This window comes from Chelonoidis abingdonii, chromosome 18, assembly GCF_003597395.2.
Source record: "Chelonoidis abingdonii isolate Lonesome George chromosome 18, CheloAbing_2.0, whole genome shotgun sequence".
Taxonomy (NCBI): Eukaryota; Metazoa; Chordata; order Testudines; family Testudinidae; genus Chelonoidis; species Chelonoidis abingdonii.
Window position 1 is genome coordinate 19,918,399 of NC_133786.1, and position 6,686 is coordinate 19,925,084.

Genomic DNA, 6,686 nt, shown 5'->3' on the forward strand with positions numbered 1-6,686 from the left:
ATTCTGAGGGCACCTATCTCCCAACTCACCTCCAGCTGTGTAAGGTCCACCACCTGTTGGTCCATTAGCAGCAACAGCCCCAGCTTTAATATGTAAATACAGACTGAAAAATCCCTTGTGTGGATGCATATGAAGTCCTTTGCATGTGCGTGTGCCAGGGGAAGAGGTCTATATACCTTCTCCGTGGCCTGGCAGTGTGAGGCCCTGGGTTCTATGTAACTATCACACACAGGCACAGGGCCGCCCAGAGGATTCAGGGGGCCTGGGGCAAAGCAGTTTCGGGGGCCCCTTCCATAAAAAAATTGCAGTACTATAGGAGGCCCCTGTGGGGCCTGGGGCAAATTGCCCCACTTGCCCCCCCTCTCGGCGGCCCTGCCACTTAGACTTGATTATCAGTGATTTCAAGTGGTCACTAACAAACAAAAGAGCTAATCTATGGAGCGTAAATCAGCTCTGTCTTTAAACAGTGGAAAGGGGCAAGGTCAATAGTACCTGTGACTTCAGGCAAAGAACTCAGGCAAGCTAAAACACCTGTCCCACCCTCTCATGCGTATGTCTCAAATCAGCACAGGCTAATTACGTCTATTGGCTCTTTTACTTGTAAACATAAGACAACATTTCATTCCCCACCCCCTCACCCCCGGCATTAAGTGATTGTTAACCAACCCCAGCCAAATCTATCACTTGGGCAACACAGATCTGTTGCTGGATAACCTAAGTAAGATTTAGGTGTAAATGTAAATAAATCTGGTCCTGAAGCTTTCCAGTCCCCAGCTCAATCACTTGCTGTCAGGGAGAGCTCTTGAGACTTGCTTACAATCATAACTTGGCCAACGTCCATCCGAAATGATGCACTGGCATCGTCATAAAACAAAAAGGATGTATAGGAAGCTAGTCTATGTCATACTTTTCATCTATTATACTGGTTGTCAGATACATGTATTTTAACAGACACTTTTATAAATGCTTTTAAAGTATGATTTAATGTCTCAATTTCAATTCAAATTTCCAAACATCACTAAATTGGCAACATTGCACATAATTAATCACAAAACGGGTGGAGGGGTGTTGGGGAAATGTCGGTGGCTGTAGGGGTGTGTGTAGGGAAAATCCCTGAACCACTCTAAACAAGAAGGCTTCATGGGTGTGTGGAGACATTTTCCATATTGGCCATTTCAGAAACAGAGGCAAAGGATATTCCCCACCCCTCTTCACTGGGAACAGCCCTGGAGTCTGTTTTGAGATTTCCTTTCTAGTAAATCTGAGAGACAGGAAATGAATGTAGTGAGTGCAGGACAACTTTAGTTTGGCATTCATGAGTTTTTTTTTTTTTTTTTTGGAAATCAAGCCATGTCGGTTCAGCCATGGCTCAGCAGACCCTTTCACGCCCCCCACCCCATTAGTTTTAGAATCAATGCAGACTTCAGATTTGGAATATTGGGACCAGTGATGTCTATTGTGGCTTGGACATTTCTAGTTTAATGTGCCTAAGACACTTTGCATGATCTTACTGCCCCAAATGAAGGGAATCTGGTAAGTCAGGAAATGTTGGTTAACAATTGGTAAACAGACAAATTACAAAATATATAATTAACCAATAACCAGAGTCCCAAAGGTGGACTGTCAATAACAGCTATCCTGCCCTTCTAGACCATCTTTTGTTTGTTAAAAAAAAATCATTTAACAAGATTAAGAAAATATAATGAATAGAAATAAAGCAAGTATCTTGAACTCAATCTTGATATCCCCAGATAATTTGCATGCCATGTAATCAATACTGACTCTGGCCAGCGTAATACTCTAAGCATGTTAACAACAGCGAGAGCTAAGCCAGTAACTGAGCCACAAATCTCAATGTTCTTGTGTCAAAAAGGAAATGGAAAAGTATAATTTAATCATGACATCTTTAATCCTGAAAAGCAGGACTCATTCTCTCCTCTTCCCAGGAGGAGCAGGAGGAGCAACCATATCTCACTGCCAGATCCCTGCACCACATCAAGGCATCATCTTACCTAACTACCCTGGCAAACCTACTCCTACACCTTTGTTAAAAAAGAACTCCTATGGAAAATATATTGCATAATAAATAAATAATAACATGAAGATAAATAAATGTGTAAGCATAATAAAGCTCAAAGATAGGTGCAAACAAATATTCCTGTAGTTCCATCATAGGGACAGAACTATTTAAGGTTGTATAATTTGGACAAGTGGTAAGAGAAAACCCAACAATGCAGAATAGATGGTAAATCTATTTCTGTTCACACTTTAGAGGGTGTAGTAAAACAAAAGAAATAACTTGAAACACATTGGTACTATTAACTAGTATGAGAAAGCCATTGCAGCAACTCCATCTGTCTTTTTCTTCCCAAGACATTATCAGGAACAAGAAACCCCAAGTAAAATGGTTGTGTGTGAACCCCTGAAGTAAGGCCGGTACCATGAACCCTCGTCTTGGCCTGTAGCCCTAAAAGACTTACGGACCATTTTTGTTTTGTTCTTTTTCCATGTTGAGACTCATTACAGACCATGTCATTATGTTTTTACAGCACCCAGCACAAGGTCTTTTAGTTTGGCTTGGGCCTCTGGTACCTAGTAAAGTAAATAAATAATAATAATGTTCATTAATGCTTTAATTGACCACATGTTTAACTTTTAATTTTTTGCAAGCTTGCTTATTTAAAGATAATTTTAGCAAAACCACTCTATAAAGCTTCCGGAAGTATTTAAGGCCCTTATTTTATTTATGCCTGCCCCCTCATTCCCCCTAGCACCGCCGGCCCGTGGAACAACTGACCCTGCCCCCCAAGCCACGCGCCTTGCCAAAAACAGACTCTCCGTCTCTCAGCACCACCCTGTCGAAAAGCTGTGGCACAAAGAGGAAGGATGGGGGGGGGGAACAGCAGCACATAGGCAAAAGAATATTCCATTCATGCATCGAAAGAAGTGGGCTGTAAGCCCATGAAGCTTATGTGAAAATAAATTTGTTAGTCTCTAAAGTGCCACAACTACTCCCTGTTCTTTTTCCAGATACAAACTAACCGGGCTGCTACTTCTGAAACCGGCACAAATAGGTGGCCAGATCAGAGCAGTAAAATAGGGGGAGGTTAGTGAACTGGGGGATCGCGGGGGGATTGGGCCTGCGTGGAGGGCACAGGGTGCGACCCTACCGCCTCCCACTCGAGCCCCCACCATCACACCCTCTCAACCCTATCCTCCACTGACTTGCTGTATCCTCCTAGTCAGTCCCCACCCAACAGCCTCAAACCTCCTTTGCACTTTGTCCCTCCCCTGACCAGAAAACTCTTATGCGCCCCCTAAACCCCTGCTGGCTCACTGCTTGTCTCTTTGTCCACCTGCCAAACTTGCCACCCGCCGCCCCCAACTTGCCCGCTGTAAAAAAAAAAAAAAAAAAAAAAAAAATAAAACACCCCCCCCCCCCCGAGTAAATAACACCTCATGTCAAAGACCCAGGGGGCACTATATACTGCAACACAGCAATCAAATCAGTGGCATTGTAAAGGTAAATCTCTGCATTATGCACTTTGTAATAACTTTTACATGACTTTGTATTGAACCTTGGTAATATGTTATATGTGGGCCCAAAGTAGTAATAATTAAAATAAAAGAAAATGCTTCATGCGAGAAGTGGGAATGAGATCTTTCCTCCACTTTGTAATCAATTGCCCTATTGAATGAATGAGGTGGAATGAGGAAGGTTGGTAAGGCAGACCTCCAGACAGCTGCAACCTTTGGAGAGGACTGGGATGCCAGACCCACAGACCAAGAGCTTTGGCCTAGGCGCTGAGTGGGACGGAGTCTGCGTGCGGGTGCAGTCCTCTGGGCGGGGCACGGGAGGGACCCCAGTGAGAACAGCAGGCTGGAGAGACTAGACTGAACCACCACCCAAGCCTAGTCCATCAGCAGAGCCCAGGACGAAAACAAGTGCCCTTACCCCCAGGCCACCTGCTTCCACTCCATGGCCCTCTACCAGCACTGCTAGTGATTCCTGTGTGCTGCATCAGGTTGGGATTTCAAAGTGGACCCCTGTCACGGAGTCCTGGCGATGCTCAGAACTGCTCCCCACTAAAGCAGTCAGGACTTTGGAGCCTCCCTCTCATCCATTGAAGCAGACTTGTCAGGGCAAGAAGCTCACACGTCTTACCATCCTGGGTCTCCTCCTGGAGCATTCCCCCCCCCCCCCCCCCCCCCCCCAGCATCCTCTGCCCTCGTGTGCTTCCCACAGCGAGCCCACCCAGGCGGGGTCTCGGAAGCACAGGGCCTGACCCCCACTTTGCAGTCAGATGTGACTCTTAGACAGTACAGAGGGTTTTATTAGATGACAGAACAGGGTCTAAAACAGAGCTTGTAGATACAGTGAACCTGACCCTCGGCTGGTCCATTTTGGGGGGCAGCGAGCACACCGCCTAGGTCTCACTTAGCTATCCCCAGGCAGCTCCAGACTGACAACCCCCCCACCCCTCCTCTCTTGCTCAGCTCCTTTCCCGGGCAGGAGTCACCTGATCCCTTGTCTCCACACCTTCAAGTTGTTCGTCTGTCGACAGTTGCACCTTTGCAGAAGAGGGGCCCAGCCAGGCCATCAGTTGCTAAGAGACAGAGTGCCAGCCAATTTAGGCGTCGTGCACTGGCCCTTTGCCTGCAAGCAATTTATCACACATCCTTATCCACTACCTAGAATACTTAAAGAACTGCATAGGGGACACTGAGGACCAACACAGTATTCAGAGAAAACATTAAGAACAGTCCCAGTTCATCACAGCCCCTCAACCCTCTGCTAAGTTCACCCCTGTTTTCAACCACTGCCCCCCCGCAAGCTGGTCTATTTTATTGTTGAGGGCAAAGAGGAGCCATCAGATTTTAAATGGAAATTTCAGCCCCCCTAACAGCGGTCTTGCAGCAAGGAAAACAGAGTTGATGGAAAGGAACTGGTTGGATAGGAAGCCCCAGCCCCTTCCTTTCCAATAATTTGGAAAGGGAAATTAGATCACGCTGTGCCTCAGTTTTCCCCTTCTGCAGGGAGATGGGGGAGAGATAAAAGTTCATGCCTGCTCGTGCCCATATTGCAGACTTTTTTCCTGTTACAATTACATGTCATGATCCCAACTTTAGTTCTGAAAACAGACCCACCCAGGCAGGCACAAATCCACCCTCAGAATAGCAAACACGCAGGAAAACCAACAACACCACCCCAATATTACAAACCTAGGGGGAATCACAGGGTCAAACACTCACGGTTGGAAGTCCCAGCAGCTGTTCAGGTGAGTGAGGTCACTGAGAGATTATTCCATCCTGTCAGTCTCCCACCGGACCAGAAGAAGCTGTCTCCACCAGGTGAGCAGGTAGCTTTCTACCCACCTCCCCTCTCCTCTCCTCTCCTCCCCTCAGCGTCTCGGGTTGCCTCGCTGCTGCTTGAGAGACAGAGGTTAGAGCTGCCTTCGGCCAGCGGGGCCCCCTCAGGGGAGTATCAGACACAGTCGCGGCCGGGGGCCCCTGCAGGGCCCGGGGCAAATTGCCCCACTTGCCCCCCCCCCTCTGGGCGGCCCTGCACAGGCATAACACATGAATGAAGATTCTTAAGTGTTTAATGAGCCACGGGGAGGTGTGATGTAATTCCTGGTTTCACAGGTAAAATGCTAGCTCCAAAAAGCTACCTTTCTTTCCTCCCACTCAAGCCCAGGAAGTCATCTGGCCCTCAAGTCTGCCATGTGATAGAAGAGAGAGGCTTTTGCTTCTTAGTAAACCTCCAATGAAGAAACAGTTACTTTGAAATCCAACATTTGCAAAATGAGAAAGCAAGAAAAAAACTACAATTATCACAAATGTTGTTGTTTTATAATGTATCCTAGTCTCATAAATGAACATGATGCTAGAATGGGAGAATTCAACTGGTTTTAAGTTAAAACAAAAATCTGTATGTTTTGTGTGAAATACTTACTTTTTGTTACTGTTGTCAGGGCTGTAGTATTGTAATCTGAATAGGGTCCATCAAACTAGCTACCCCAGACATCCATGATTTTAGGCTTTTTAAATGGTTCTCTCTACCATTTGGGCCTAGGTCCTTCCCTGAGATTGGATGGAAGTGGTATGTGCCATAACATTCAAAAAAGAAAGCAATGCTGCTATAGTTAAGCATTATCCAGCTGTGAGCCATGCCCTCTGTAAGTGTTTTTGAATAGTGTTTCTCCTAGGATGGCAAGGTGTCCCTGCAGCACTGCTGACTGGGAGCCACCAGAGGTAAACCTGAGCTCCTGAAAATCCCTTATCTCCTTCCACCCCAGAGCCTGCACCCTACTACCATAAACCGCTCTGCCACACCCCCCAGCCTGGAGCCCCTTTCACCCTAAGCCCCTAATTCCTGGCCTTGCACCTGACCCCTCCTGCACCCTAACCTCTTGCCCCCAGGCCAGAGCCCCTCCTGCACCTCATTTCTGGCCCCAGTCCAGAGCTCACACCCCCACTTAGAGCCCTGCGCCCTCACCCCTCCCACCCATCTGCCCAGTGAAAGGGGGGGACGTAGTGAGAAGGGGGCAGGGCCTCTTGCGCGCATACTTCACTTTCTGCCCGCCGCTGCGCGCGCGAAAACTACAGCTCCCGGCAGCGGCGAGGCAGACAGCGCCCGCCCAGCGCCCCACGTGACAGGCCCCGAGGCCGCCGCCGGCCCTGAC

General features: G+C 47.6%; 1 protein-coding gene across 1 annotated transcript in view; it reads left to right on the forward strand.

The window, feature by feature from the left end:
* The window catches only part of LOC142047913 (vacuolar protein sorting-associated protein 11 homolog), a 36,176-nt gene that overhangs the window by 26,589 nt on the left and 2,901 nt on the right, over positions 1-6,686 (forward strand). The gene's annotated exons all lie outside the window — the stretch shown is intronic.